Source organism: Mandrillus leucophaeus, unplaced genomic scaffold, assembly GCF_000951045.1.
Source record: "Mandrillus leucophaeus isolate KB7577 unplaced genomic scaffold, Mleu.le_1.0 Scaffold392, whole genome shotgun sequence".
Classification (NCBI taxonomy): domain Eukaryota; kingdom Metazoa; phylum Chordata; class Mammalia; order Primates; family Cercopithecidae; genus Mandrillus; species Mandrillus leucophaeus.
In genome coordinates, this window is record NW_012104165.1 from 167,000 (window position 1) to 177,691 (window position 10,692).

The 10,692-nt window shown below is 41.4% G+C and overlaps 2 non-coding genes across 2 annotated transcripts; both read left to right on the top strand.

The window, feature by feature from the left end:
* The first annotated feature begins 6,217 nt into the window (after positions 1-6,217).
* Positions 6,218-6,289, top strand: TRNAH-GUG. The gene has a single exon. It is a non-coding gene; the product is annotated as a tRNA-His (tRNA).
* Positions 6,290-10,396: 4,107 nt separating this feature from the next.
* Positions 10,397-10,470, top strand: TRNAT-AGU. The gene has a single exon. It is a non-coding gene; the product is annotated as a tRNA-Thr (tRNA).
* The last annotated feature ends 222 nt before the right edge of the window (positions 10,471-10,692 follow it).

Here is a 10,692-nt window from a genome sequence, read left to right on the forward strand (position 1 = left end):
AAAAAAAAAAAAAAAAGGAGGTAAAATTGCTGGTGTACATTGATATTGCTTGACTTATTAAAGACTAACTTTATTCACAACAGAATTGCTAAACTTTTTTCTATTTACAGCAAAATTGCTATTTGTGAAGAAACCAGTGCATTTTGTAATTTGCTTGAAGCTATAAGATTTTATAAAATTATCGGACTAGAATTAGAAAGTGTATTCAGGGATTGGCCTGTCTGATTCTATCTGGTACTCCTGTAGCTTTACACTTGCTATTTCCTAGGCCCAGAGTGTTTGTCCTACCAGCCTCTCCTTGGGTAACTCCTATTCATTCTTCAATTTTCATAATATGGCACCTCCTCAATGAGGTATTCTCTTATTCCTAGTTCACATTATGCCTTCTGGGTTTACCAGATCAGGTTTTGTTTTGTTTTGTTTTGTTTTTGTTTTTTGAGATGGAGTCTTGCTCAGTAGTCCAGGCTGGAGTGCAGTGGTCCAATCTTGGCTCACTGCCTCCTCTGCTTCCTGGGTTCAAGTGATTCTCATACCTCAGTCTCCCAAGTAGCTGGGATTACAGGCACGTGCCACCACGTCCTGCTAATTTTTTTGTATTTTTTGTACAGACGGGGTTTCACCGTGTTAGCCAGGACGGTCTCGATTTCCTGACCTGGTGACCTGCCTGCCTCAGCCTCCCAAAGTGCTGAGATTACAGGCATGAGCCTCTGCACCCAGCCCAGATCAGGTTTTTAAACTCCATATCATCATCGCTTCTCAGCCTTTTGACTAAGATCAAGTGTTTTCAGCCTTTTGGCTAAGATCATCATTCTTATCAGTTTAAACTCTGTATCAATGACTATATTTTGAAAGTAAATATCTTATTTGTATTTTCATTTAATATCTGTAAACACAGCAGCGTATAAGCTAAAAGAGGTCAATATGTCAGCCATCAGGAAAAAGATGAGTCATTCAAATTGGGTACTTTGGGCTGGTCGCAGTGACTCATGTCTGTAACCCCAACACTTTGGGAGGCCGAGGCAGGCAGATCACTTGAACTCTTGAGGTCCAGAATTCGAGGCCAGCCTGGCCAACAAGGTGAAACCCTGTCTCTACTAAAAAATACAAAATAATTAGCCAGGCGTGGTGGTGGGCACCTGTAATCCCAGCTACTCAGGAGGCTGAGGCAGGACCTTGAACTCGCGAGGCGGAGGTTGCAGTGAGCTGAGATTGCACCACTGCACTCCAGCCTGGGTGACAGACAGAGCAAGACTCTGTCTCAAAAAACAAACAATAACAACAACGAAAAAAACCAACTGGGTGCTTTGAAGATTGACAAAGAAGTAAGCAAGGTGTTAAGAAGCCACAAGAGAGAGTGCAGTATTTTGAAGCTAATACCATATATAAGTAATTACCACACCTAGGCCCAAAGGGGCAATGGGAGGAAAGAAAATCTGGAAACAGAAAGAACTTCTTCCTCTCTCTGACATATTTTTACTTTCCATCAGCCAAATTCGACCAGAAGCCAAAAGGCAAGGATCAAATTCATGTATAGATCAACCTCCTAGGAACACAGGATGAAAGAAGGGGACAGTGAATCTAGGCTGGCAAAAGTAAATATCTAGCGCAGTCCATCCCTTTTGTCCTTTGGCATGTACTATCCTTTTCACAAGTGAAAAGTCTGCACTGCATTCCAATATGGAATTTGTGAAATCACAGCCAGCTCATGGGGGTGATGCCAGTTTGTTCATAATCCTACTTTAAAACTAAAATGTTAGTTGTCACCTTCCTAGAATGTACTGGGGTAAAAAGCGAGAAGTACTTAGTTAACATAATACAAGCTGTTACGAACCTTGCTTCTGTGGCTAATCATAAGGCTTAGGTTAGTAATCACAGCTTTCTTCTAAAATTCATTTCTTAGGCCAGGTGTGGTGGCTCGTGCCTGTAATCCCAGCACTTTGGTAGGCCGAGGGGAACAGATCACTTGAGCCCAGGAGTTCAACATGAGACTGGGCAAAATGGCAAGATTCTGACTCTACAGAAAATACAAAAAATTAGCCAGGCATAGTGGCGCATGCCTGTACTCCCAACTATCGGGGAGGCTGAGGTGGGAGAATCACCTGAGCCTGGGAGGTTGAGACTGCAGTGAGCCATGATCATGCCACTACACTCCAGCCTGGGCACCAGCCTGGGCAATGAAATGAGACCCTATCTCAAAAATAAATAAATAAAAATAAAATTCATTTCTTGTTTTCCTGACTTCCATCAGCACATTGGCTGAATTCTTTACACAGTAGTATAAAGTATGCCTTTATTCCTGTGGGATCTGTGTCCTTGTGGTCTTTTCTTTATCTCATTGTCACAATTTTTAATTGACCATAGCTTGTGGGCAAAAAACATTTAGAGACTTCTCTGTTTGTTTTTTGTTTTTTGTATTCTTTAACCTCCGTTGTACAACAGACATCAAACTACCTCCTAGAAATTGGGAGCAATCACTCCAAGTAGAGGGACACTTTGCCCTGCATATTGGTTCAGTGGCATGAAAAGACTAAAATGGCCAGAAGCAGTTTTCAAGTTTCAATTGATCTGAAAAATGACATTGCTCTCTAGTGGAAACATCCACTGGGCACAAAGACACCCATTCCCTCAGAGCTCAATCAAGGTCACAGGGATAGGATACAAAATTGTCCAAATGAATCACTGAGTAATAATGAGAAGCGATACTCACACCTCTACATCTTGACTCCTAGACATGTGCATTCTGGATATAGAGAGATGGCTCTACATATTGGCCACTGTTTTGATACTTATTAATACTATCACATTGGCAATTAACTATCAACATAAGAATTTTGGGGAACACATTCAGACCATAGCAGTTTCTAAGAGGCGGAAGAAATCCAATGTATCAAATAGTGTTGAGAAATCATATAAGTTGAGGACTAACATAGCCATTTCAACTAGTGAAATGTAATAGATCAGTTTAAGTGGAATGTTGGAGAAGAAAGCAAAATGAAGGAGCGTAATAAAGAAATGAGATGAAAGAAATAAGATAGGGGTTTGATGACACTTTGAGGAAATACGGCTATAAAGTGAAAGACAGCACTATCAATAGCTGAAAGGAAAAGTGAAAGCAAGAGAACATGTCTTTCAGATGAAAGAAAGAAAAGCTTTGAATGCTGAAATGAAAGATCCCATAGAGATCAAATAGAATTTTTTAAAATAATACAGGAGAAGAAGGAAAATATTGCTGAACTATTCCCTTGAAAGAAAGAGGGTTTTAAATTATTTATTACAGAAAGTTTAGAAATTCAGACGTAGAAGACTGCATGGCAATGATAAAGGTAGAACTGGTAGGTTCAACTGTGCCAGCCTGTCTCTTATTCTTCTCAGAATCACTGTAGTGAATGTGTCAGATTAAATATTCAAAACGTCCTTTCAAAATAAGCACGAGGAAAGAGGCCTTTTTCTAGGCCTGTGACATCAAAGATACAGCTTTTCTCTCTTTTTATGGAGAAGCACATGCAGATCAACCCAATTTCCAAAAACATCCCAGCAGAAAATGCTGAAAAGCACTTTCATTCACAGCAGCTTTCTGAATGGGGTTGAGGAAGGCCCTAAGCAAAGGAAAAAGAGAGATTCAATTCAAGGAGACTTGAGACAGAGGCAGTTTGCATTCTCCTTCTTACTGGCTGCATTTTCTTTGATAGAGCTCATGTCTTTGATACTGAGAAAGCCCTTAGGTCTCTTCCCTGATCAAAAAAATGAATGTTAGGGCCAGGCACAGTGGCTCATGCCTGTAATCCCAACACTTTGAGAGGCCGAGGCAGGTGGATCACGAGCTCAGGAGATCGAGATCATACTGTCTAAAACAGTGAAAACCCGTCTCTACTAAAAACACACAAAATTAGCCAGGCATGGTGGCATGCACCTGTAGTCCTAGCTGCTCGAGAGGCTGAGGCAGGAGAATCACTTGAACCCGGGAGACGGAGTTTACAGTGAGTCAAGATTGCGCCACTGCCCTCCAGCCTGGGCGACTAGACTCCGTCTCAAAAAAAAAAAAAAATTGTTAGGAAACAGGTAATTCTTCATTCAGTAAAGCTGTTAGTAATTAGCATAGTTTTGTGTAATCCAGACAGAGGAAAGGAGATAAAGAAAATTTTAGGAAATTAAGCACGTTATTTTGGCTCTGCTGAGCTTTATTATGGATAGCTGCAACTGTGGTTTTGAACTCCCTTCGTTTTTAAATTTCTTATTATTATTTTAGAGGCAGGATCTTGCTCTGTGGCCCAGGCTGCAGTGCAGAGGCACAATCATAGCTCACTGCAACCTCAAACTCCTGGGTTCACGTGATCCTCCTGCCTCAGCCTCCCTTGTAATGGGGACTATAGGCATGCACCTCTGTGCCTGGCTAAATTTTTTTTTATTTTTTTATAGAGACAAGGTCTCACTATGTTGCCCAAACTTGATTCAAATTAATGGCCTCAAGCAATACTCCTGTCTTGACCTCTCAACCTTTCTTTAAATTATTACCAATGTTTTCCCATCAAAAGTCAAAAGACAAGCCTGCTGAACTGGGCCAGACGCTGCTGGATGAAGTTGCTTTTATATAGCTTTGGATTGTAATCTCTGCCCATCCATTCATTCATTCTGCAGTCAAATTATATTGATAAAGAACCTACCAAATGGGGAGCCCTAATGATAGACTATTGAACAAAATGGAAACCTCGTCTTGGGGCATACTGGAGAAGGAGGAGGGAGGCTGACATTAATCAAATAACTCTGGTATTATACATTACAAACTGATATAGGAGCACTAAAGGAAAAGTGAAAAATAATCAAGTGGCCAGGCATGGTGGCTCACGCCTGTAATCCCAGCACTTTGGGAGCCCGAAGCGGGTGGATCACTTGAGGTCAGGAGTTGGAGACCAACCTGGCCAACATGGTGAAACCCCGTCTCTACTAAAAATACAAAAATTAGCCCAGCGTGGTGGCTTACGCCTGTAAACCCAGCTACTCGGGAGGCTGAGGCAGGAGAATGGCCTGAACCTGAGAGGTGGTGATTGCAATGAGTCAAGATTGTGCCATTGCACTCCAGCCTGGGCAACAGAGCGAGACTCTGAGAAAAAAAAAAAAAAAGAAGAAAGAGGAAGAAAGAAAGAAAGAAAAGAGAGAGAGAAAGAGAGAGAGAGAAAGAGAGAAGGAGAGAAGGGGAGAAAGAGAGAGAGAAGGAAGGAAGGAAGGAAGAAAAAAAAAAAAGGAACCATATGTTGCGTCGAGACGGGAGGTCAAGAAAAGCTTCCTTGATTTGAAAAAGCTTCCTTGAGTTGAAGCTGAAGCATTAAACAAATTTAGCCAGGTAAAGAGAAGAGGCCGGGCGCGGTGGCTTACTCCTGTAATCCCAGCACTTTGGGAGGCCTAGGGGAGCGGATCAGTTGAGTTCAGGAGTTTAAGACCAGAATGATTTTACAGAAAAAACAACATTTAGTATCAAGGGGGAAACACGACCAGGACCTTGACTCTAGAGGCTGCGTTCCTAAAACAGCAAGCGGGGCGGGAGGGAAGTCCCATAGAGCTTTGGAGCCACAGGAGAGGCACTCTCTTATCTCCCCCTTCTGGCAAACTAGGTATGAGAGGGAGAAAGAAGTTTCACTCTGAGGTGCGAGCGCCGCAGGACATTTCCTGACGGCTCAGGTGGGCAGGCTGAGTGCGCCAGCGCCTCAGGGGCTTCTCACAGGTGCCTGGGTCAGGACGAAGCTACATAGTTCCTCGTGACGAGAAACTCACTTCTGGCACCTGTCGAGATGCCAGATTCCATGCCAAGCCCCCAAAGATTCTGACTAGTTTGGCAAAAAATGGGATCCGGCAGGTCCACTTCAAAGTAGCGCCCTCTTCCTTTTGTTGCCAAAGATCTGAGGACCGCACTGCTAAACTAAGCAAGAGACATGCGTGGGTTGGCGATAGAAAGTGAGACTAGTAAGTTTACAAGCACAATATTACCAATCCCAAAAAAGAACCACCACGCTGGGAAAAATCCGTATAATGAAACAATTCGTGTCACCTTTGGCTTGTTTGCCATAAGCAGAATACTGGGGACAGGGAGTGGATAAGGAAGTAAACTGGGTAGGTGTGTAAATAAGGACGGAAGACAGTGCACCATTCTTTAGATGACAAAAATAGACAGTTCCTGAGAAATGAGCAAAGGGAGAACCCTCCAGGCAGCGGCCTCTGGTGGCGTGCCGTGATCGTATAGTGGTTAGTACTCTGCGTTGTGGCCGCAGCAACCTCGGTTCGAATCCGAGTCACGGCAATACCTTGACGTCGTGTGCGCTCACTTTTGCAACGTGCTGGGGTAGAGATAGTCTCAGAAAAACGCATGCAAAATTGAATTGACTCATGATCTAATCTGTACACAAAAAATGCTAGTATTCATCGTGGTGCCCCAACCAGTCAGCCAAGCAGAGAGTGTCTATGGTTCTCTCCTTGACTTTCTTTTTTTCCCTCTCCAAAGTTTCTCTTCCCAACCCTACCCAAGCCCTACAGTTTTGTTGGCATTGGCTGTATGTAAAGAAACTGAGGTCTTTTTTTTTTTTTTAATGGAAAACTTTTACTTTCAAACACTGGTAGGCATGAGGAAAGGACTGTTCAAAAGGGGATCCAGGTTTGTTGTGGAGATCTTTCTTAAAACACAAAAGACAAATTATTAATCACGCATTTCTAAGTATCCTAGCTGGACCAATGCTGAGAAACTGTAACCTTTGATCGTCTGGAGAAAATTAAAGCAATTTGAGTAATTGAAGGAATTTGAGGAGGGGAAATAATGGCCCAGAAGAACAGCCCCCATTTCTAGCCTGTTCAGTTTCTAGAATGAGTTCTAAAGGGCCAAGTACACTGTTGGGTGAGGTGGGAATGGAGGAGAGTTGATCTGAGATAGGGAGGTGGCTGGAAAGAAGTAGTTGGTGCTACCTGGGACCAATAGGAGGTGGCTAGAGACAGGCAGATCCCCAGAGGAGCTTCCATGAGCCCAGTTCTAGTTAGTAGCACAGCCCTCTGAGAACACATTAATGGCACTTCGTCCCTCCTGGCCCTGGTGGATGGCTAGTATTCAAACAGGCGTGGTGGCTCATGCCTATAATCCCAGCACTGTGGGAGGCCGAGGTGGGCAGATCACCTGAGGTCAGGAGTTCAAGACCAGCCTGGCCAACATGGTGAAACCCCGTCTCTACTAAAAATACAAAAATTAGCTGGGCCTAGTGGCATAGGCCTGTAGTCCCAGCTACTCAGAAGGCTGAGGCATGAGAATTGCCTGAACTCAGGCGATAGAGGTTGCAGTAAGCCAAGATCATACCACTGCACTCCAGCCTGAGTGACAGGGTGAGACTCTGTCAAAAAAAAAAAAAAAAAAGAAAGAAAGAAAGAAAAAAAAAAGCGTTGTCATACTTTTAGCAACTTATCAAAAATTTCAGCAAAAGAGATTTGTTCTTTCCTTCTTGGGGCTCAAATAGCCCCCATTTATTCTCCAACTGTCCACTGACATGGATTCTGAAACTCAGAGATATTGTAATTAAGCTGAGCTGCCTTATACTGTCAGATATAATCTCTCCAAGAGGTCAGGTTCTAGGCCTCTTCACAGTAATTTAATAGCATTTACAGTGGTTATTCATGTTCACTTGTATCACACTCGACTTCAATTTTCTTTTTAGTCTATTTTATCTTGACTCAGTCTTACAAGAGTGAAGACAGGGACCAAGCATGTATTGACCCCAAAGGATCAGTTCTTGTCAATTACTTGCCACAAGTGAATGATAAAACTGCTAAAGCAATAAACATCTTGATCTTGCAATTCTCCAGAACACATTTCCTCAGATCTTACTGGCCTGAGTAGCAGAAATCTATGGACTCTGACTCAGAGGCTGGCTACCTCTTAGTGAGAGAGCTAGGGTCCTAGATCTATCACAGAATAAAATTGTAGTGACAGGTGAGTAATAGGGATCAACAAAACCCATGCTGTATGATTTGCTCGAAAAGTAGAGAGCTTGCTTGACGTGTACCATATGATACTCAGTGCAAAGCACATGTTTATCTTAGAGGTGTAAAGTTCTCTGGTTCACAATATTGTTTTGCAGCTTTGAGTGAGCATTGCTAGAAATCTGGTATTAAGTAAACAGGGGAATTGTGAGATTAAAAGCTTGCATTTTATGAATGCACTAATATTGGTATGGAAGTATCTTATACAATCTGCCAACCACATTTTCAGAAAGAAAATTGTCTTACTCTACCTATGGCATCCATGGTCTTGAAATTACTTTTTAACATTTCTATGTCTTATCATTCTCATCTCTCAATGGAAGTTAATGAAAGTTACCACCTTCTAAAATTGTTCTAAAGATTTAAGGGTGTTAAATGCATGATGGCACTATCTTAGTAAGGTACAAACAAACAAAAAAAATGATAAAATAAGCCATTTTGGAGTTAAATAAATAAATATCATTGCTACTTAAGTGGTGGAAGGCCTTCATACAGTAGTAATATTGCAAAGACTTTTACCAGACTCAGCATCTATTTAACTTGACCACAATCCTCTGCTTCTTTGATGCTGATAAGGTAGTTCTAACAATAACAAGAAGGGTTTTGTCTGTCCTCAGGATTGAGGCTTATTTGAAGATTTGAGCAAGGCTTTTTATAAGGCAGATGTTGGCCAAAATGTTTGCTATGATAGGCCATAAGTTTAGGGAAGACACAGATGTTGTGGGTAAAGGTAGTTTCTAGAAAGGATAGCCCCAAAAGTCAGGGAATCAGGAAAAGAACTTTCCTTCTAATGTCAGCAGAAATCCAGATGAAACACTTTAAACAGCGGTTTGGTAGTGTTAATTTCTCTCAAGGGTGCAGCAATCTATCTGTAGCCACACCATTCCAGCACCTACTTTATGTTGAAATGTCTACTCATATCTTGGAAAGATTTCCAAAAGGAGAAACAAAGAGTTTTTCTTCCAGGGCTTTACACCATAGCAAGATTTATGAAACACGTGTCAGTGAGAAACAGAAGTCAGGGAATAAATAACTAAACTTAACAAAAAACCTCAGCCAAGAAAGCCAAAAAATTTGTATATCCTGGCCTTGTGATTAGCTAGGTAGTGAGTAGAAGCTCATGACCTACAGGAAATAAATCAGAAGCAACACCAGGCTTGGTTAAAAAATAAAAACTCAACCTCAACCTAAGTAATTTCTCATCTTTCCAGGGTCTTGCATTTTGTGGATGCTTAATCAATGCATATGCAAAGCACCAGGCAGTTATTTAAATATTTCAGGATATTGGTTTCATCTGCTTTTCCCCACGCTAAGCTGCATTCAGCTAAACATTCCATGACTCCTTCTACATTCATCAAACCGACATAGAACCTGAGATAAAAGGTCATGCAACTCTGTGAGGCCCAAGTTAGAGGTTCCCACAGCGTCCTGTGAGGGCTATCACATTGTACTCTACTTTGTTCTCTAATTCTCTGTATCATCCACGCAGTTTTACAGTCTATGTGGGTCTAGAAATTGAGTCTGTTTTAACCCAGCAGGCAAATGAGCAGAACAAGACTATGGCAGAAGCAAAGATACCCATCCAGCAGAACTCCCTGTTTACACCTAACTTACTGTTTCTAACAGAAGATCTCCTGTTGAGACCAAAGCTCTCTTTGAAACAGAGGATCTCAAAGTGCCTAGTTTGGGTGAGTGGGAATCAGCATGACCACAAATCTCCACTGCATCACTGTGTCCTGGTCTAGGCTCACTTTCTTGTGCCAGATTAGATAAAATGGAAGCATAATGGTTTTTCTCAATTGCAGTGAATTAGTTCAGAAGGTAGTGTGGTGGGTGCTATAACCCAGCAATAAAGAGATTGGTTTTCATATCCCTTGTGTTTTTGTTTCTTGTTGGATTTTTTAAGTTGGTTTATTAGTTTTGGGGTGTTTTTTGTTGTTGCTTTCGGCCAATTTTTAAAATTTTGCTTTTTTATCTCCCTGTAGAACATAAATTCAATAATGGAAGAAAATTTTGCTGTTTTATTCACTGTTTTCAGTGAATAAAATCTCCAATACCTGGAAAACCACCTGAAATGCAGTACTCAACATTTGTGGACAAAATGAATGTACGAATAGAGAAATGTTTAAAATATGTTGCGATATCCAATATTTCCTGTAGGGGGAGATAGTCACCACGAAATAGTAATTTCACTCATTTCAATTTGAAATAAATTCTAAAACCCTGCATTGAAGAAAAGTATTTTTTTAAGTGTTGGAATTTCTGCTTTGTTGCTGGTTCAGAAACACAGATGTGCTTTCTTTGTCACAAAATTAAGTACACTTTTGGCAAACTGATAATTTGTCAAAAATGTTATAAATATGATATATCTGAACATATGCCCAAAAGGGGCCCTGTGGCTTAGCTGGTCAAAGCGCCTGTCTAGTAAACAGGAGATCCTGGGTTCGAATCCCAGCGGGGCCTTAGTTGTTCAATTTTATATTTTCAATATTATGTTGCAAATACATAAGTTGAAAATGCATTAAGGAATTTATAGGTTGTGAAATCTGTATTGAGCGATTAGCACAATTATGGGGAGTCCCTTGCCAGGTAACTGCATCACAATATGAAAGAGTTGGGATGAAGGGAAAAATGAATAAAGTTTCTGTTGGTAAAAAGCAATGGGTTTGCTGATGACAGGTAAGA